This window comes from Ambystoma mexicanum, chromosome 1q (genome assembly GCF_040938575.1).
Source record: "Ambystoma mexicanum isolate Mex_15411 chromosome 1q, UKY_AmexF1_1, whole genome shotgun sequence".
In the NCBI taxonomy this organism is placed as follows: Eukaryota; Metazoa; Chordata; class Amphibia; order Caudata; family Ambystomatidae; genus Ambystoma; species Ambystoma mexicanum.
In genome coordinates this window covers 659,098,677-659,120,187 of record NC_090922.1, presented here as the reverse complement: position 1 = coordinate 659,120,187, position 21,511 = coordinate 659,098,677, and the positions used below count along the sequence as shown (strand labels likewise).

General features: G+C 48.7%; 1 protein-coding gene across 6 annotated transcripts in view; it reads left to right on the top strand.

Annotated features, from left to right (window-relative positions):
• Window positions 1-21,511, top strand: part of PRRC2C (proline rich coiled-coil 2C) — a 1,565,218-nt gene that overhangs the window by 1,452,327 nt on the left and 91,380 nt on the right. The window lies entirely within an intron of this gene.

Genomic DNA, 21,511 nt, shown 5'->3' with positions numbered 1-21,511 from the left:
TAGGGGAGACCATGACCCAAACTCGGTTCTGCTGGACTTCCTGAAAGCTTGCATGTTTACTTACCTGCTGGAGGATCATAGTGCCAAAAAGCTGCTGCCGGCATTTTGAGAACAAAATTGACCATACTGGCTGGTTTCTGTCTCATTACCTTAGCTCTGGTTTTGATTTTTGGCTGATGGACATTGTTCCTTGGCTATCCACTTCTTCCCCCGTGCTCTTCCTTGTGGTCTGAGCTGCGACCTACATGCTGGGACTGCCTCTGGGACATTTTGCTGCTAATTTGTTTTTCATGGGCTTGGTCATCTTACTTAGTGTAGGAAGCTGCTGTTGCCCTATACAAATACCCCACCTCTCCTGTTCATTTGGGCTGTCTTGTGTCGGCTACACAGTTGTACTTGTCGTGTGATTGTATATCTGCTGTTTAGATGCCCCTCTTGGTCCTTGGAACTATCAGAATCTGCTTGGCGGTATTACTCTGCCTTCTAGGAGCCATCTCTGCCATTATTTTTTACTTCTTGTGAGTGGTTCGCACTCCAGGATGGAGTGCTGGTTCTTTCCGACTGCGACTCCCTTACACGCCTGCCTATGAATAATGCCTGATTGCAATGTGTTACTGCAAAGTTCTTCTGTACTCCTTTTTCTAGAAGTGTAATTAGTTGCTGCTCTCTGTGTGTTCTGATTTTTGGTGTCATTTGGGTTGCCTTCTAAAAGTATGAACCTTTTTTCTAATGTATTCCTTCCTCCCACGGATCTCTCATCTATGATCAATCCTATCCACATAGCACCTGTTCTTGGAAGCTTTTCTGCGCCCTGTTGCAGACATGACTTTGAGGCCAGTATATATTGAGGCGCTGCACAGTTCTTTTTTTTACACGCACTCTGTTCGCTATCAGGAAACGCGCTGATCAACCTTTTTTCTAAACATTACAAAGCCATGCACAACCCTGCGAAGGCCTCTGTTTGCAACAATGCACAGATTGTGGATGTCGGATGTCGGTATTGGAACTGCATCAGATTTGCCTGTATTGCTCGGGTGAGGAGCACAACCCCCAGGACTGCATATCGTGCCATTCCGGGCACTGAATGTCCACAAGGCGAGGGGTCAAGTCGGGCAGTATTGTGCATGGTCGTGTAGTATTCCGAAGATAAGTCACCCTCCCCAAGTAAAAGTAGAACACGAAAAGGAAGATATCCTACTCCCCAAGCGGATCCTTGCACTGGCATGGTTCCTCCTTTTCTCAAAGAGCCATTGCTGCAAGTATTCGCCAGAGAACAGCGCTCGGGTACCACTCTGGAGAAATGGGAACAATTTCGCCTTAAGATGCTAGACCTCTTTGCCAAGGTGCCGGCAGCCCATGGCATCAACGCCGATGGGTCTCGCCGAGTCCTTGGGGACTTGCTGGGGATGACTTCCACACAGCTAAGGGCTTGGGCCTGGACCCAACGAGGGAGGGAAGTTCCCAGCGGTGTCAGACCAAGCCTTTTGGGCTTGGAGGTCTCAGCATTGGTTCCGATCTATGGTGGTAAGGCATTGTTAGGAAGAATTATCATAAATGTGCCAATTCCTCCCACCTTCGAGCCCTCCTGCTCTTTTGCTAAACTTGGGACTTTGAACTTTTAAATCTGTTTGTTTTCTGCCTGTATTTTCTTTGGTTATGGAGTTTTAGACAACTCCATTGGCATCATCTTTTCATGTGTGTCACACAGCACCCTCAGTGAAGTGGCACAGGGAGACCTTTATAGGCTTCCCAAGGTTTAAATACCTTCCCTGGGATAAACTACTTTTTCCCAGAGTACGTAAAGTGAAATTGACTTTACTAGTTCTTTAAATTCCTATACCCAGCACACCCTATTTTACAATAGAGAGCTGGAGGGGTTACTTAGTATCCCCTGTATTTGTATTTTATTTATATAACGCACCAGACCCAAGAGCATCCAGGCGCATATCTTGGCAAATAAGTACATCACAGTAGTAGTTGCAGTACAGATAGACAGAGACGACAATGCACAGGAGATACAAAATAGTAAAATAACAGTATGTGCAATATATACAGTAACATTATACATAGTATACAATATGGTGTGCATCAATATTTACAGTTAGCATAATCTTAAATACATATGCTAGTGGCATTAGGCTTGTGTAGTGGATAACCACAATTTGGTTTTTTGTTTGTAGAGGGTTGGAGAATGTTCAGATCTAATGGTTGATAGAATGGAATTGCATAATTTGGAAGCGAGGACTGGGAAGCTAGTACCCCCAGCTCTCTGCAGTTTGTATCTAGGGATGGTCAGGCAATGTGCTTGAGCCGATCTAAGTAGCCGGGTAGGCGAGTAGTGGGAGAAGCAGGAGGCCAGATAGATGGGGGCCTGATAAGACATTTGTGTGTGAGGGTGAGAGGTTTCAGTGACATTTTTGTGATACTGAGAGCCAGTGTAGGCTTCTCCTAGTTTCAGAGATGTGTGTAATGGCGTTACTTTGGGTAACCTGTAGTTTAAGGGTACGTTGGTTGGTCCCGGGATATAGGGCATTGCAGTAGTCCAGTTTGGCCATAACCAACGTCCTGGCCAAGGTAGTGCAGTTCTGTGTGGTTAGGAAGGGCCGGCATGCTGTGATAAGCTTACATGTGTAAGCGGATGCCGCGACAACTGCGTTTGTTTGTCAGTTAAGTGATGAAGTGGAGTCTAGGTAGATTCCTAGTGTTTTGGTGTCAGTGGAAACTTTGATAGAATTCTCATCAATGTTGAAGGTTTTGAAGGGGTCAAGTCTATTCAGTCGGTTTGAGAGCCCAGGATGAGGAGCTCTGTCATGTCATCGTTGAGACAGAGCTCATGCTGGGCCATCCAAGCTTGGATGACTTGATGGATGTCGTTCAGGGCTTTAGAGTCCACTAAGTAGTCACCTGTGATTGGAATGAGTATCTGGGTGTCATCGACATAGTTGGTATAGGTGACACCCAGATAGTCAAGTACATCAAATAGCGGTTTAGTAAAAAAGTTAGAGCGTTGGTGAAATGCAAGAGCCTTGAGGCACCCCGTAGAGCCCCGGTGTAGGTTCTGCAGTGGCAGTAGGCGAGAAATCCCTCATCTGTCTGTTATCCAGGAAGGAACTGATCCATTTGGTGGCTTTTTCAGCGAAGTGGGCCACTAATTTCAAGTGGCGGCAAAGAATTTGATGGTTGACCAGATCAAATGCTGCTGATGTGTCTAGATAATCATGTAGCAGTCAAATGCTACCCTTTCCTCTCGAAATGGCTGGGAGCAGTGGTTTTACAACAAACTACCATGATTTTTCCCGACCTCGAGCACTGGTAGCGTTAAATCGCGGGAGCCATATTTTTCAAGATGGTGTCTGAGTCCCCTCTCTAAAAACAGGTCCTGGTCTTCTTTTTTTGCCATTTATTTGTGAAAGCTCCCTCTAGAGTCTGTCTCTGTGCGCCAAACCAGGTTTGGTCTCTTTGTTTTATTGCCTTTGGCGGGCTTTAGGAATGAAGAACTACTTTGGCACCTGAGGGTCTGGGGTGAGCAGGAAGTGAGGGAGGTGCCCGACACTCCCTGTGCTTAGTCTCCGAGGAGACCCAAATGCACTCTAGTGTGATTGGCTGGCTGACTGTCTGGCAAGGACAGCCACCCTGTTGGGTGAGTGGCAGCTAGGCTGGAATGAATGGGAGGAAACTGGATAAAAGGCGAGTCTCTTGGCTTGGAAAGCAGTTGACCACTGGAACGAAAGAACCAAAGACGAGCTTGAAGAAGACGGCTGCTCCAACTCCTGGACCGTTGGTTTGTCCGGTGAAGCCCTGCTGCTGGTCCGAATCGCTAAGTTCATCTCGACAGTGAAGCGCTGCAAGGACAACTTCTCCCTTTTAAGCTGGTGGGCCCAATCAACTCGACACTAAGCCACCGGGATACCATTCTCGGAGCTGGTTGTATTTTTCTCAGAGTGCTGCAGGAAACCGAATAACCAGGGAGAGGGACACAAGTTTGTGTGCTTTACTACAGCTACCGGAATTGAAGATTTGCCAAGTGCCAGCTTTTTGACCAGTCCCAGTGCAGTGCAGGAGTCCCCCGACATCCTCTCTCTTGTCCCCATGACTGAGGCTCAGGAACAGTGAGACCTGCAGGAACTGCCAGGAACAGAGGTCACCAACTGCCTCTTTTTCTTCATTTATAAAGTACTGTGAAACGAGACTGAGAATACTTACCTCTCGCGGTGAAAGTGCTTGAAACTTTTGCAACTAGCAGGTCTAATCAGCTTGTGACCAAACATATAATTCTTCTGCTTACAAACTACTTCTGAGAACTTCTACAGAGACTTCACCGTTTACTTAACAGAACCGTTTTTACCTATCCAAGACTTTAGCCCATTGACTTTGGCCTATCCTATTGAATTGACTCTTCTGGTGAACTCAAAGTATCTGCACTGTCTAATAAATTGTAATTCTTTTATGTTCTGAAACTATTCCTTTTTGCTCCTCCTTCAAAGTAGTTTCAATGCCTCAGAAACTTAACGAGTATAGTAATGAAGTGTATTGATGTATGATGTTTAACTGCCTCCTTCTAGTGAATGTTTTATAACTGACTGTTAAATACATTAATAAGTATTTAACAAAGAAACTTTAATTGTAAGAGTTTATTTGAATACCTGTGATTGTAGACCTCTGTGTAACATCATTACAGCTCACATTCCCCCTTGAGATAAGCCTGGCTGCTCAGCTCCGCTACCAAAAACTGTGTAGTACCGACTTGTTCTGAAGGTTGGTTTTGCTTACACCTGTAGTCATAGTTGTGTAGTGGTCCCAAAGGGTACTGCATACAAACTCTGCCTAACAACACAAGTTTACAAAGCATTATTCTCTGGATGCTACCTATTCTCAATATGTTGCTTTTGGCAAGGCAGTACTTTGCTCTGACCTTAATTACTTAATATATACATTCTGCACCCTCCTCTAATCAGAAATACTGTTTTGGGAGCCTTTCAAAGATGAGGAACACGTTGGAGGGCACAATCCATTCGAAGGACAAGTTACTTACCCCAGGTAACGTTTGTTTGACTGGATGTTCCTCCAGCGTGTTCCTCATTGCCCTCCCAACCTACCCCTCTGTAGAATTTCACATGCTATTACAGCTTCCGTTCCACCAAAGCTGAGTACTGTCATGTATTTATGGGCATCTTGGCTACATGAGAGGGGAAAAACGGAATTGAGGCCAACGGGTGACGCGCAAGCAATATATACCCTCCAATGACTTCACCTTTGACGGAAGCCTTCGAGGGACATCGACTCGACGCACAGCGCCCTCCGCGGAAAAAGTTTTCCAAAGCAGCTGAAGCCCAACATTACATGTCAAAGATGAGGAATACGTTGGAGGAACATCCAGTCGAAAGAAAGAATGTTACCACAGGTAAGTAACTTGTTCTCCTGTGGTTTGTGGATCTGCTTAGATCACATGCTCTGCATAGTCTGACATCTAGTGGTAGTCGCAGAGTATTACGTGATTTGTTTTCAAAACTCAAACGGATGTGGACAGGATGTGTTAGTAATACTATCCCTAGTGTGATGTGTACTGTACCCATGTTTCATCACGCGTCGAGGTCTCTCGGATTGTTTCTTTACGCCATTGTAGTCGATCACAAGTTGTGGAGTTTCTTTCCAGGCTGATGCCTTTGACTAGTTAATATTTATTCATATACTTCTTTCTTTTACTGTCCACTAATCGCTGCAGCATCATCCAACTGCTCGCCGTGCAGCTCCATCATCGACAACGCCTGACTGACTCGCCGACCAGAGACTACCTTTACGGCCCCTTCAGGCCTCGGCCCTTGCAGTAGGGAGAGCGGAAGTAGGACTCATATTGCTACTTCTTTTAGAGAATGCATATTCTGCCACCCTTTTCTCACTGACCTGCCCTTTCCATTTATTATGGAACACACACCTTTTAAATTTTGCCCTACTTGCCATAGGAAGTTCCCATGGAAGAGCATGCACAGTGTGCAATTACTGTCTCCCTAGGGACCACCCAGAAAAGCTTTGTAAGTTCTGCACCCGAAGATTCTTGAAGACCGCCAGATCAAGCCCTGGGCCATCCACGTCATCTAGGCCGAAGCCTCCATTGACGTGACAAGGGAATAAAGCAAGGGCAGTATCAGTGCCCATAGTGACACTGAAGGCGACAGAGGTTCGTCGAGACCCCACATGCGGGCCCCCGTCTGTCACAGAGCCGCAGGCCTGCTTAGTGAAGACAACAACCGGCGGCCACAGCGCACACACCAAGCACATGGCCAACCTTCAACAAAATAGTCGGCCGTCGAAGCCCACGCGGTGGCCGCAGGGAAAAGCCTCTAGATCTTCCCTGTCCTCTGGACCATCACTTACGCCTTCCTCTCATGACCAGCCTCCGGAATTGGCCTCAAAAGTCGTTTCGGACAACGTGCATAAAAAAGCTCTCCTTTCGTGTTCTGAAAAACAGGCACCGAAAGGCGCATCCGTGTCCCCCAAACATACGTCGAAAATGCAGATCGCTGAAAATTAGCAATGCTCTCGACGCCTTTGTCTTTCCAGACCACCTTCTCCCAGTTTATGGGTTCCTCCACCCCTCACAGGTGCTATGCAACACAAAGAGCAGACACCCTCCCATACCACCTCTAACCCTTCAGGTTTCCCACCCTTCTATGAGTGGACCCCTGAACAATTTAACAAAATTATGAAAAGGATGTCATGCTTTGTTGACTTCATGGACAGGCACCCAGAAGACCTTACGTCCCTTAGAGATGCCTCCCAGTCAGGGGCTGCTAAACATCAACCCTATGCCAAAAAACACTCCTTGACACCCCACAACTTCCACCGAAGGCCCTCCAGCTCAGGACATGTATTCTATCGATCCCTCAGGTCTCAAGACCCCGGCTCTCAGGGAGACGAGGGAGATCTATACAGTCAGGACCAGTATGACGATGAAGACATCTATGTAATCCAGTCGCCTGACCACCAAGATCAGCCTGTAGCAGATTCACCTGTAGATAATCAACTTAAATAAAACAAACTGCTGCTACTGAAGGCTGCCCAACATTTTAGTATTGACACCCAAGATGCACAAAGAGACGGACTTTGTAGAGACCATCACTCAGTTGATTTCACTGTTACAGTCCATACAAAGACGTATACAGCCCTCCTTAATGACGCCTACCCTCACAAGGGCGGTTAACCCTGGAATAGAAAAATTATTCAGACCAGCACCCACAGACCCTCTTTACATTAGCCGGAGTGAGGCAGCAGAGTGACTGCAGCCGGTGTTTTCCTACTACCTGCAAGTCTCTCTACTACCTGGTTTGCTGAGGAAAGGAGGAGCCTACAGAGCCTGAGTCAGAACACTGTTACAAAAGCGCATTTCGGCCGGATAGCGGGCCGCGGAGTGAGGCAGCAGATTGACTGCAGTCAGTTCGAGCAGTGCAGCTTCCTCGGAGTGGTGCTGCAGTCTCAACAATCGGAGGGTGGCTGGTGAGAAAGAAAAATGATGTTTTCACTTTGGTATGCATTTGAATTGACTTTGTAATCTGTCACTACAGGCATGCTGTAGTCGCATGTACTGGTTTCACACCCACTCGAACTGTGAAACGTCCTTTAAAGGACAAAAGTCTATTTAAGGGGATTAAAACCAGGCTCTTATCCACTCTACTCATCTTGTTGCTATAAATCTATGCTAGTGTTATATCGTGAAGCGAGGACTTTGGGCCTGTGCCTTTGACTTGCTTGCTGTGATTGAGTTAAAGCATCTCTTCTTAGAAAAAGATTTTGGTAAATTGCATCCGTGTTACAGCTGACCGGCGGAGCGACCCTTGTGGCCATAAGTCCATTACTCACCCGCTGCCCCTGTCGAGCCAAAAGCCTACCTGTGGTACGTCTTCAGGTGTTCTCAGTGAGGCGGAGGGTAAGGGGAGGTGAGTCTGTGTTTCTGACACCCCTGCTGCCATCTTCTCTCCAGCTGCGTCTTCTGCTCATTGTGGGGAGGAGACTGTGCCGTGGACTTACCGCAAGTAAAGGACCTTGGATTTTCCATTTGTTTACATTTTTCTTGTTCTATTACAGTCGCGGTAACGGAAGCAACTATTTGCCGATTGACTCTCCTGCTTTGAAGGTTTAGTAAAGCTCTTTTGGATCCTGTTTCTTTCCCTTTTTCTTTTCTAAAGTGCTCAAAAACATGGGAAATGCGTACAATCTTCAAAGTACAGCACTAAGCGAAGTCCCAAGTGCTGAGAACCAGCTGATTGTTATGCCCCCCAAGTCTATAAATATAATAGAAGGGGGATCTACATTCAGAGCCTATAAAAATGGGGGGGGGTCTTCTTTCCACTGCAGAGTGTCTTCGCAAAAGATCTACAGACACCAACAACATCGGTGATGGGATTATCTTATTTTTGGAAGACTCAACGAAGATTACGAATATCTCCACCCCGGCAAATCCCCTGTTGAGAAACATATTTACCACTATTTGAAACTATTTCCCATGTGCACCTGGTGTGGTTTGCTCTGTCCCCTCAGATCCTCAACAGGAAGATTTGGGCAGTTTCCATCTGCCTGCTAAGATTGCCGACCAGACCACCGACATTCAAGTTAAGACATCCGAAGTGGTCGGAGAGGGGGCACCAATGATTCCCATAGAATCCTCCTATGAATTAAATATTATATATCGGCCATATGGGATGAGGTACTGGGATCAAAAGAAGAAGTGCCCCAACAATCATCGAATCAGGAAGTTGCTCCGGAAACCGGCCGCTCTCCGGTGGTGTCCGAAGACCAGGGCCTGGGTTCCACATCAATAGTGGCCCTCAACTTTGTACTCCGTTTGTTGGTTATAGTCTTTGAAAATCTTAAACTAGAAGTCGAGCAGCACTCTGGAATTCTGCTTGAAGTGACAAAAGAACTCCAATTGAGCGATACATATATGGTCTCTCTACAAAACGGCTGTAAACTAATCTAAGGGGGAAACCATGACGCTCATGACTTCACTTTATGAGACGCAAATGGGGATAATGAACTTATTAACCAAGCAATGGGTAGATTTCAAGGCTGAGGTGGCCACATTTAACATCAAAATGGATGATAGAATAAAGTTCAATACTCAGAATAGCAGCATCAAATGCAATCCTCAAGTGATGCCAAGATTTCCGGAACACACTGCGAATGATACGCCTCTTTCACCCTCTGTAATGGAAGAACTTATACGGCTAGCCCAACTTGCCGAATGTGAAATTGTCTCTAATGCCAAAGAGGAAAGTGTAATAATGGAAAAAGGCCCTGTTAACAACAAAGAAGGTGGTAAGAGGCAAGAAATTAAATGAGGAAAACAAACAACGAAAAAGACAAAATAAAGCTGTAAAAGACTCTGTTGAGATGAAAACCCAAGGTCAATCTAAACAATTAAAAATAAGTAGGGGCATCAACTCGAATCGCTTAATAAAGATTTTGAAGGGAGATGACATTGTAGTCTCTACTAAAGAGGACTAAAGGCTCAAATCCTAGCTGGGGGGGGAGGGGGGGAGAACCCAGGAAATGAAAAGGTGCAGAGCCCGAACTTCAAAGGTCACATCTCACAGGAGCCAAAGGTACTGTTGGCAGTCAAACGGAACCACAGCAACCACCAATGAAGATTGCTCTGATTTTCCTAAAATCAAAAAAACAAGTGAAGATCTTTCCACCAGATATGAAAATTGCTCCTTTCTTCTTGAAGGCTTCCCAGGTGGCTAACTCGTTAAAGGTAAAAATGTTGGACTCAAAGGAAAAGATTGATTTACCTCTCTCTAGGGGCTTTCTAGATATCCAATCACATGCAAATTTATCAACAAAGAAGTTTCCACTTGTGGCCAAAGTAACTCAAAGGGAAGATTTGGAGACGGGGGAAAAAAGATGTCTCTTCTCCACGAATTCAACCTATGACAAATAATCCTGATGCCCCACGATCAATTCAGGCTCAGTCGGTTAAACACTTGGGACTCGCAGTGTTTCTCTTGAATAAGACTGGAGGTTCTGGGATCTTTTAACCTCTAAACCGTTCAAGGGTCTTAAAAGAAACGAGTTCCATTTCCGACTTAAGATACATCTCTATTAGTGAGAATTCTCAGAAATGTGCTAATTCCCTCCACCTTAGAGACCCCCAGCAACTTTGCTGGATTTTGATGACTTGATTCTTTTAACCTGGAGAGATTGTGACCCTATTTCCCACTCTCCCATGTATTTTAATGTGATTTTATACACTGTTTCTTTTGGTTGTGGAGTCTGACAAACCCCATAGGCATCATCTTTTACATTGTGTCACACAGCACCTTCAGTGCATTGGCACAGGGAAGTCTTTCAGATTTCCTAAAGGTAGAATACCGTCTCTTGGATAAACTACTGTTTCCAAGAGCAGAAAAGTGCAATTGACTTTACTTATATTTGTAACTTTATAGACCCAGCACACTATCTTACAATAGGGTGCTGGAGCCGGTTACCTAGTATCCCCTTTGTCTAGCTTCTCATGTAACATTTTTTATGTTACCCTTTCCTTACTGAATGGCTGGTGACGGAGGTTTCATTTTTACTACCGTATTGTGCATTACCGCGGGCTGCGTTCATCAAATTTTTTTGTCAAAATGGCCCGGGTCGTCTTTTTTCGCCATTTCTTTGTGGAAAGGTCCCTCTTGAGATTTACTCTGCGCGCCAAACCAGGTTTGGTCCCTTTCTTCATTGTGCCTTTGGCGGGATTCAGGAGTGAAGCCTGCTTCTGGCTCCAGGGTGTCTGGGGTAGGCAGGAAGTGAGGGAGGTTCCCAAAACCCCCTGTGCTTAGTCTCCTAGGAGACACAAATGCACTGTGTAATGATTGGCTGGCTGACTATCCGGCAAGGACAGCCACCCTGCTGGGTGAGTGACAGTTATGCTGGAATGAAAGGGAGAGAACTGTCTAAAATGCAAGTCTATTGGCTTGGAAGGCAGACTCCTACAGTGGCCGCATCTGTAGCCTGCAGAGTCGGATGAGGTAAATGCATGACAACATCATGCCAAGCAGAGACTTGTTGGCCCTCACTGTGGTGATCTTCAGAGCGAGCAGCCGTTGCACCTTGCCCAGGATGGTCGCCACTCTGTCCTCCCGACGGTGACGCCAGGCACAACACTACGTCGAGCCGGGATCCCAGGAACAGCACGTCCGGCGATGGAGTCAAGCAGGACTCTGCATAATTCACTGAAAACTCCAGAGCTGTCAGTAGGTGGACGGTCCTCGCTGCGTGGCGACGGCGATGCTCCTTGAGTTGGCCCGGATGAGCCAGTCGTCCAAGTAAGGGTAGACGTGGATCCCTTGCAGTTGCAGATGTGCCGCCACCAGCGCCAGGCACTTGGTGCCGACTTCAATCCGAAGGGAAGGGCCCTGAATTGGTAATGCTTCCCTTGAACGACAAAGCCCAGAAACTTGAGGTGCCCTTTGTGAATTGGGATGTGGAAGTGCGCTTCCTCAAGGTACGACGACAAAGTCTCCCTCTTCCAGCTGTCCAAGAACGTGTTGAAGAGTGACCATTCAGAACTTCTGGGACTTGATGTATTTGTTCAGTCGTCGACGGTCGAGAATGGGCCTCCAGCCCCCGGTGGTCTTTCTCATGAGGAAGTACCTTGAGTACACTTCGGAGCCCCAGAGGCGCTTTGGGACAAGCTCTATCGCCCCATTTTTTAGCATGGCCCGAACCTCCAGCAGCAGCTGCGGGACATGGTTTTCTTAACTGGCCACCAGTGGTATTTGGGGACACTTCTGTTGAAAATCCAGGGTGCGTCCGTGGACTACAGTGTCCAGCACCCAACGGTTGGTGGAGATTGTATTACACACTCTGACGAAGTTCGCCAGCTGGCCTCCCACCGGGCTACACGGATGGGGTCCTGACGTCACGGCCAGTTCATTCTTGCTTGGATGTCGATGGGCCGCCTTGGGATCCCTTGCGACAACTGCGTCTTCCTCCAAAAGCCTTGGAGCGGCCCCTTTTGTTCTCTTGGGCCGAGGAGCAGGAGGGCTGGCGATACGCAGAGGAGCTCCCAAGGTAACCTTTGAAAACACATGGAAACTTGCCTCTTGGAGATCGAAAGGACGGCCGTTGCTGCTGTAGCGTGCTCTGGGCACGTGCAGCAGCCATGTCCGCTTTGATGGCCTGTAGAGACTCATCTACCACCAAAAAGATTATCTCCATCAACGGGCATGACCAAAACCCTCGTCTGGATGTCCTGTCGAAAGTTGGTGGTCTTGAGCCAGCCAGCTACGACAAACCCTGTTGCCCATCTAGCGGAACCCTGTGTCTGTGATGTCTGTAGCCACTGTGATGGCGTGGTCTGACACCACCTCGCCCTCTCTTGCGGATTCTCCAACGCCTCTGACCTCTTGTCGTCGGGAGGAAGTCCAGAAGGGGAGCAAGCTTTAACTACAGCTCCTGGGCGTAGCGCGCTATGATAGCAAGGTCGTTGGCGGCCTTGATGCTTGTCGCTGCCGAGTAGATAACGCGTCGTCCCTGTTCGGGTGAATTCTCAAAATGTGCTAATTCCTCTCTACCTTGGAGACCCCCAGCTCTTTTGCTGAACTTTGGGACTCTGTACTTTTTAATTCTGTTTGTTTTCTGTGTTTATTTTCTTTGGTTATGGAGTTTTAAGATACCTCCATAAGCATCTTTTCATGTGCGTTACACAGCACACTCAGTGCAGTACCACAGGGGTGTCTTTTAGACTTCCCAGAGGTTTAAATACCTTCTGTGGGATAAACGGTCAAGTTAAATTGACTTTACTAGTCTTTTTAAATTCCTAGACCCAGCACAAACTATCTTCGTATAGAGTGCTGGAGGGTCTACCTAGTATCCCCTGTGTCTAGAAACTCATGTAGCACTCAGATGCTACCCTTTCCTCTCGAAATGGCTGGTGACAGTGGTTTTACAACGAACTACCATGATTTTTCCCGACCGCGAACACCAGTAGCTATAAATCACGGGAGCCATGTTTTGCAAGATGGCGCCTTAAGCCCCTTTTTTATTTATATAGGTCCCGGTCTTTTTTCACCATTTCTTTTTGGAAAGTCCTTCTAGAGCTTGTCTCTGCGTGCCAAACTAAGTTTGGTCCCTTTGTTTCTGTGCCTTTTAGCAGGCTTCAGGACTGAAGACCGCCTCTGGCGCCCGAGTGTCTGGGGTGGGCAGGAAGTGAGGGAGATGCCCGAAACTCCCTGTGCTTAGTCTCCTAGGAGATTCTAATGCACTCTGGCGTGATTGGCTGGCTGACTGTCCGGCATGGACAGCCACCCTGCTGGATGAGTGGCAACTAGGCTGGAATGAAAGGGAGAGAACTGTTCAAAAGACGAGTCTCTTATACTGGAAAGCAGAGTTGACCAATGGAACGAAAGAACCGAAGACGAACTGGAAGAGAACGGCTGATGTAACTCCTGGACTGTTGTTTTGCCCTGTGAAGCCCTGCTGCTGGTCCGAATTGCCAAGTTAATCTCGACAGAGAAGCCCCTTCAAGGACTACTTCTTCCTTTGAGTTGTTGGGTCCAATCAACTTGTAAGCCACCTGGATACCATTTTCGGAGCTGGTTAGGATTAACCAGGGAGAAGGACACCAGCTTGTATGCTTGATGACAGATACTCGAACTGACTCCATTTTGTCTGCGTTTTTTGACGATCCTTTGCAGTGCATGAGTCCCCCGACATCTGCTCTCTGAGGCTCAGGAACAGTGAGATCTGCAGGAACTGCTAGGAACCAACGTCTTCTGCTGTATCTTGTTCTTCATATTAAGGTACTGTGCCAACCCGATTGAGAGAACTTGCCTCTCGCAGTGAAAGTTTGTGGAACTTTCCCAACTTGCAGGCCTAATCAGCTTGTGACCCAACATATGATTATTTTTCGTCCAAACTACTTCTGAGAACATTGGCCAAGACTTTAGCGTTTACTACAAGAACTGCTCTTTACTATCCAAGACACCAGCCCATTGACTTTGGCCTAGGCCTATTGAACTGAATAGAATGCCGAGGATAAAGCGCCCGACGACTTTTTCTTGGCTGCTGCAGACACCACCGAGTCCGGTGACGGTTGGAACTCCAAGCACTTGGGGGCAGAGTCCGGCACCCTGTATTTCTTCTCTGGTTGGTCCCTCTTTGTCGGGGCCCTAGAAGGGTTCTTCATGAGAGACAGACCGTTGTCCCTAATGTCATCCAAGAATGGGACTGATAGGATGTTCTTTCTCTTCGTCTCGCGGCACTGGTATAAGAAGCCCTCCTCATCTGGCAGGAGCTGGAAGAGCTCCGAAGCTCTGGAGATCATTGCATGAAACAAGCCTTTCGAAGGTATTGTGCCCTCCGACGTATTCCTCATCTTAGATATCTCCTTCCAGCTCTGCTGGCCTCGGAAAATGTTTTCTCTCTAGAGGGCGCTGCGCGTCGACGTCCTCCGAGTCGATGTCCCTCGTCAGCCGCCGTATCGACGTCGACATCATCCTGCCTATAAAGGCCGCGCGCAGCGTCCGTTGCTCAGTTCCGTTTTTCCGCGCTTACTCAGTGCCTCGGAATACCGTTGCTCAGTTCTTGTCAGATTAATACCTAGTTACCTCGAGTTATTCGATCCATACTCGATGGCTTCCTCGTCGGAATCGACAACTCCTCGATCCGGCTTCAAAAAATGCCGAGATTGTGGGAAAAAGATGTCGCTGACTGACCCTCACAGAGTTTGTCTGTGGTGTTTGGGAGCTGAACACCATTGTTCGGAGTGCGAGGACTGTATGTCCATGACAGCTAAGGCCCTGAAGGAGCGTACGAGGAAGCTGGAGAAAGGTAAGACTTTTAAAGCTTCTTCTTCGTCGACGAAGTCGAGACACTCGTCTCCTCGTCACCATTCGCGCTCCAGATCTCGGAGTGGGTCCCATCACTCCTCGAGATCGAAGCACTCGATGAGGAGACGTCGAAGATCCCCTTCTCCGTCTTCCTCTTCCTCTGTTTCGCCAAAAAGAATCCCTTGCCCCACGAAACATAGTTCCCGGGCTGAATGGGAGGAATTCCGCAAAAATATGATGAGCGTCTTCGAGAAAGCGGCCTTGACCCCCTCGAAGACTGCCGAGAGCGATGCTCTGGTCGAAAGACCCGAAGGTCAAAAATGCCGCGAGTCGCAGTACCCGGCGAAGGAAACCTCTCGAGCGCGTCTCGAACCCTCGAGTAGGACTATGACCTCCAAACCTTCCTCGAAGGTTCCGTCGACGCCGAGGTCGGTGTCTTCGACGCCGTTGTCGAAGGGACCTTCGACACACGGGTCTGTCGACTCGACGCCAGCTTCAACACCGGCGTCGACGCCAAGAAAAGTCACGGTTACGACACACCCAGTGACTATCCCCAGGTCCTCGACGTCGATGGCTTTGAGATTGTCGAGTAGAATTCCAATTCCTTCGAGGTCTTCGAGGCCTCCGCCTTTGTTTTCGACGCCACATTCAAAGCCGTCGACGACATCGACGTGTTCGAGGCCGATAATGACAAGTTTGGCACCCTCTGCCTTGGAAATGGGATTTACTCCCTTTATGAGTTCAGAACAATTGAGAACTATGTCCTCAATCTTGGAAGAGGGTGAATTGTCTGAACAGGAAGACACATTTGAGTTGCAGGGACCTGTAACCCCAATTAGAGAGGAATTTTCCTCTGGAGAATGCAGGTTAAAGGATCTTCATGATTCCTTACATGAGGCAAGTGGATTAGACACTTCCCCTGAGGTGGAGTTTGCTAGGCCAGACCCGGGGGAGCATGCTGAAACCCCCTATAGAGCCTTAATGGCCAGGATCACAGAGTTCATGGGGTGGTCTGCACCTTCACAATCTTTCCAACAAGATGACCTCACGGATATTCTTGACAAAGGCCCACAGGAGGATCCTGTGGTGCCTTTTCATAAAGCTCTTCAGAGGAAGATCATGACAAACTGGGAAACCCCAGATGTCGTACCAGCAGTAAATAAAACACTGTCTACAAAGTACAGGATATCTTCTACAGACCCAGAGTTTTTGTCTAAACACCCATCCCCATAAAGTCTGGTGGTACAGGCAGCATCCTCTACCGATGTCAAGACGGCTTATCCTACCGTCCCACAGGACAGGGACGATAACAAATATGATGCTATGGCAAAGAAAGTCTTTTCAGCATGTAGCATGGCATTAAAATCTGTGAATGCTACTTGCACCCTTGCTAGGTTCAGCCATACACTTTGGGAGTGTGCTTCTACAGCGGCTGACTGCATCCCGGAGGGAGAAGAAAGGGATGCGTTCCTGAATATTATACAGGACGGTAAAGACGCTATGTGCGAATCCCTCCAGACGGGCATTGATTCAGCTGACAGTATCAGCAGAGCAATGGCGGCAAGTACATCAACCAGGAGATTCGCTTGGTTGAGAAAGTCTGGTTTTGCCCCAGATGTGCAAGCCAGACTCTTGAACATGCCATTCGATGGCTCTTCTTTGTTCGGGAAAAAGGTGGATGACAGTTTAGAGAAACTGCAAACTTCAAAAGCAGCAGCTAAATCCCTAGGAGCTGCAATCCGTCGGACTCCTTTTCGTCCCACAGGAACCTCTGCGAGGGGCAAGTCCTTTCGCTTCTACTCCGCATTCGGAAGAGGTAGAGGACGACCGGTTCAAAGGGGACAAAGAAGAACTACCCGAGGTGGACGGGGTAGATATTCAAAAGCCGCAGCAACAGCAGGTGCCTCTTTACCATCGGCATCTGCATCAGCCGCCCCAAAACCACTCTGAGGACTTCCCTCACAGGACACCTGTAGGAGGCAGGTTGACTCAACATCTGGCGGTATGGCAGGCTATCACGTCAGATGCTTGGGCATTGGAAACAGTTGCCCAAGGTTACTGCCTGCCTTTCCTACGTATACCTCAGAGTAATCCACCGGGGATCAGCTCTCAGAAAGCTCCAGATCCGCTCCTCTTGCAGGAAATTTTGGACCTGCTAGAGAAAGGTGCCATAGAACCGGTACCTGTAGCGGAGAGGAACAAGGGCTGGTACTCCCCTTACTTTCTCATTCCAAAGAAAGACGGAGGACTGAGACCCATCTTGGACTTGCGAGAGTTGAACAAATTCCTCAGAAAAGACAAATTCAAGATGGTCACTCTTTCTCAGATCCTCCAGGCCCTTCAGTTCCAGGACTGGTTGGTATCTCTGGACCTTCAGGATGCTTATTTCCATGTGCCTATCCATCTCAAACACAGGAAATACCTGAGGTTCGCAATTGGCAACTCTCACTATCAATTTCGAGTGCTGCCATTTGGGCTGACCTCCGCCCCGAGGGTCTTCACCAAGTTAATGTCGGTAGTGGTTGCAAGTCTAAGGAGGGAAGGTATTCACGTCTACCCCTACCTGGACGATTGGTTGATCAGGGCTGTTTCTTCGGAACAAGCTCAGATCCAGCTAAATCACGTGTGCCACTTGCTTCACAGACTGGGCTTCTCCCTCAATTTAAAGAAGTCACAAATGATACCATCGCAGAGACTCCAGTTCATAGGCGCGATCCTGGACACTTCCCTGGGAAAAGCCTCGCCACCAGAGGTGAGGGCTCAAGATATTCTACAGATGGTCACCAAGTTCCAACATGCCCAACGTCTCCCAGCCTTCGACTTTTTGAGGTTGCTAGGCCTCATGGCTTCCTGCATTTTCCTAGTGCCAGAGGCTCGCTTGAGAATGAGATCCCTCCAGTGGGCACTGAGGACTCAGTGGTCACAATTCTCAGGGAGAATGACAGATCTTCTTCAAGTTCCCGACAGAGTAGCTCGAGACCTTCAGTGGTGGGCCTGTCAGGAGAACATTCTGAAAGGAGAACAGTTTTGGCAACCCTGGCCGGAGATAACAGTAGTCACGGATGCCTCACTCACGGGGTGGGGAGCCCACGCCAACGACTTGACCATCAGCAGTCGTTGGTCTCCATCGGAGTCCAGACTACATATCAACCTGTTAGAGCTGAGAGCCATCAGACTTGCGCTGAAGGCGTTCCTGCCAGCTGTACAAGGGAAGAACGTCCTGATAATGACGGACAACACGGTGGCCATGCATTACCTCAACAAAAGAGGAGGCGTAGGATCACTACCCCTGTGCAGAGAGGCGATGCAGCTCTGGTTTTGGGCAATCCAAGAAGGAATCTCTCTATCGGCAGTTCACCTAGCCGGAGAGAAGAACTTGACAGCGGACGCTCTGAGCAGGCAGGGCACAGTCTCCCACGAGTGGGAACTAGCTCAGGAAGTCCTTCAAGAGATCTTCGCCCTTTGGGGAACCCCTCAGGTAGATCTGTTCGCCACCAGCCGAAACAGGAAATGCGACCTGTTCTGCTCAAGGGAATTTCCCCCGAGAGGAGCTCTGGGAGGCGCGTTCATAGTGGACTGGGAGTTTCCGCTTCTGTACGCGTTCCCACCGGTCCCTGTCATTCCTCAAATGATCAGGAGGTTGAGAAGATTCCGGAGAACCATGATCCTAATTGCCCTGGATTGGGCCAGGAGAACGTGGTACCCGGACCTTCTAGACTTGTCCATCTGCCCTCCAATTCGACTTCCACTCAGAGAGAACCTACTCTCACAGAAGGGAGGTCAGGTTCTCCATCCAGACATCAAAACCCTCCACCTTCACGCTTGGCTTCTGAAAGGCTGAGGTACAAGGATTGGGACCTCCCTGATGATGTTATGGAGGTGTTGCTTTCGGCAAGGAGGCCAGCAACAAAGTCTTTATACCGCTGCCGTTGGAACAGATTTTGCAGCTGGTGTAGAGAACAGAATATTGACCCTTTTTCATGTGGTACACCAATGGTTTTGTCCTTCCTACTATATTTGGCAAATTCAGGCCTTCAAGTTGGCACCATTAAGGGCTATCTCGCAGCGCTATCCATCTTTAAGCGTACTGCGGAAGAACCATCCCATTTCAAATTACCCTTGGTAATACAGTTTTTAAAGGGGTTAACCAATGTTTATCCCCCAAGACCATTCCAAGTTCCCCTATGGGATTTAAACTTAGTACTAACTTTCCTGATGGGCACACCTTTCGAACCTCTCCATTCTTGTTCGTTAAGATTCCTTACCCTTAAAACTGTTTTATTAATAGCACTTACATCTGCTAGAAGGGTGAGCGAATTACAAGCTCTTTCTTGTAAACCCCCCTCACACAATATTTCACAAAGACAAAGTTGTCCTGCAAGTGAAGCCTAATTTCCTCCCAAAGGTGGTTTCTGAATTCCATATCACTCAGAAGATTACCCTACCATCTTTCTATCCTCCTCACCCGGGGAAAGAGGAAGAGAGGTTACACAGGCTAGACCCTTGGAGGGCTTTAAGTTTTTACATCGGTAGACTAGCCAGGATAAGACAGGCAGACCAGCTGTTTGTAGGTTACGCAGGTCACAAGCTGGGGTTACCAATAACTAAGCAGACCATTTCCAGATAGATCATTCTAGCCATTCTGGAATGTTATAAACTGGCAGGGAAAGAGCCCCCTCAAAACCTTAGGGCTCATTCGACCAGAGGTATTGCAGCTTCTTCGGCCCCCAAAAGGGGCGTGCCGGTTAAAGACATCTGTGTGGCCGCTACATGGTCATCTGTCCATACCTTTACACGTTTTTACAATTTGGATTCCTCCTCCAGTCAAGAGACTAGGTTTGGAAGGGCTGTACTGCATTCTATTCATCAATAGAAGTCAGTACTCCCTCCTCCAATAATAGAATACTGCTATGGGAGCCTATCTAAGATGAGGAATATGTCGGAGGACACAATCCCTTCGAAGAACAAGTTACTTCTTACCTTGTAACGTTCTTTCGCTGGGATGTTCCTCCGACGTATTCCTCATCGACCCTCCCATCCATCCCTGCAGTTCTACTTCCCTTGTTGTTGCAGCTTACGCTCCTTCAGGGTGATTAGTTTAGTCCAGAAAGTATTATTGTGGGCTACAAAACGGAACGGAGCAACGGACGCTGCGCGCGGCCTTTATAGGCAGGATGACGTCGATACGGCGGCTGTCGAGGGACATCGACTCGGAGGACGTCGACGCGCAGCGCCCTCTAGAGAGAGAAAACATTTTCCGAGGCCAGCAGAGCTGGAAGGAGATATCTAAGATGAGGAATACGTCGGAGGAACATCCTGTCGAAAGAACGTTACAAGGTAAGAAGTAACTTGTTCATCTCATCGGGTGGGGAGGATCTGGGCAGCGGCGACAGGAGGTCCCCCATCCCACCGTTGCTCCCCTGCCCATCGTCTCCTTGTCAGGATCTGTCTCATCCCTCGGGGAACGAGAGGACAGTGAAGGGTGGCAAGGATGCAGTGGGTGCCTCTTCCTGGCCGGCAGTTCCCTCCCCACCGGAGCCGCTAGCAGGGCCGTCTGCGTAGCAGGCATCCTCATCTGTATCTCGGCTACCAGTGTATGTAGCATAGAGAGAATGTTCACAGAGAGGTCTCTAGGGGGTGACAGAGGTGGAATAGGAAGCTGGGATGCAGGATGAGAGCCAAAGCCCTCGCCCTGAGGCCCTCCTTCACCTTTCTCGACCGTATATTCGTTGTCACCTTCCTCGTCGTAAGGCGTGACCCTGACGTTTTCCCTCATCTCCTTCGTCCGTCTGGATGGTCTGAAGGTAGACCAGCTCCTCCTGTGAGGAGATATCCATGCCCTGGAGGACCTACGCACCCCCCACCCCCTTCTTCACGTCTACCGGGGACAGTCTTGGGGAGATGACCGGCATGTTCTTCTCTGGGGGTCTTCTCAATGGGTTGGAATGAAGACTCTCTTGCCTTTGGAGGTGCACCCTGCGGTTCCGCCCCCGCGGCCTTCAAAAGGGATGCTGCCACCACCATGATGGAAGGCGGAGCCTTCGTCAGGTATACCTGGGCCTTCACGGTCAGGACTGGTCGCTTGTCCTGCTTGGCCTTTGTGGCCGTCCTGGACGCCTTGTTCTGCTTGCCCTGCTCCTTAGAGGGAGGGTCGGAGCCTTGGTCCCTCTTGGCCTTCTCCGTCGTGGGCAGGCTAGTTTTTGACTTCTCCTTGGCCATCTCCGTGGCCACCTTGAGTTTGCCCGGATGGTCTGATGTCCTCTTGGACGAAGATCCTAAGCGTTAGCTGTTGACCGAGGTTGCTGGAGACGTTGGATGCGCCCCGGCCGCCGAGGAGCCTGCTGCAACAGCACTCGCGGTGGCAGTGGACTTGCAGTGCTTGGCCTTTTGTTGGACCCATGTGGGAGGGGTGTCCTCAAAGGACTTAGATTCCACTCAGCTTTCCCGGATCCGGGGGAGGCATGCTCCTGGGACCCACCCAGTGCAGAGGCCTTGGTCTGCAGCCGCTCATTCAGCCATTTACGCCGATCCTTCAACGTGCGAGTCGAGAGTTCATGGCAAAATGCACAATCGTCCTCCTTGTGTCGGGTACAGGCAGTAGAGGCACTGGGAATTTTTATTGTCCATAAAATCATTCCACAGACAGCAGTCGGTACAAAACTTGAAAAGAGAGGGGGGGAATACTTCTTCTCGTCAGCCAT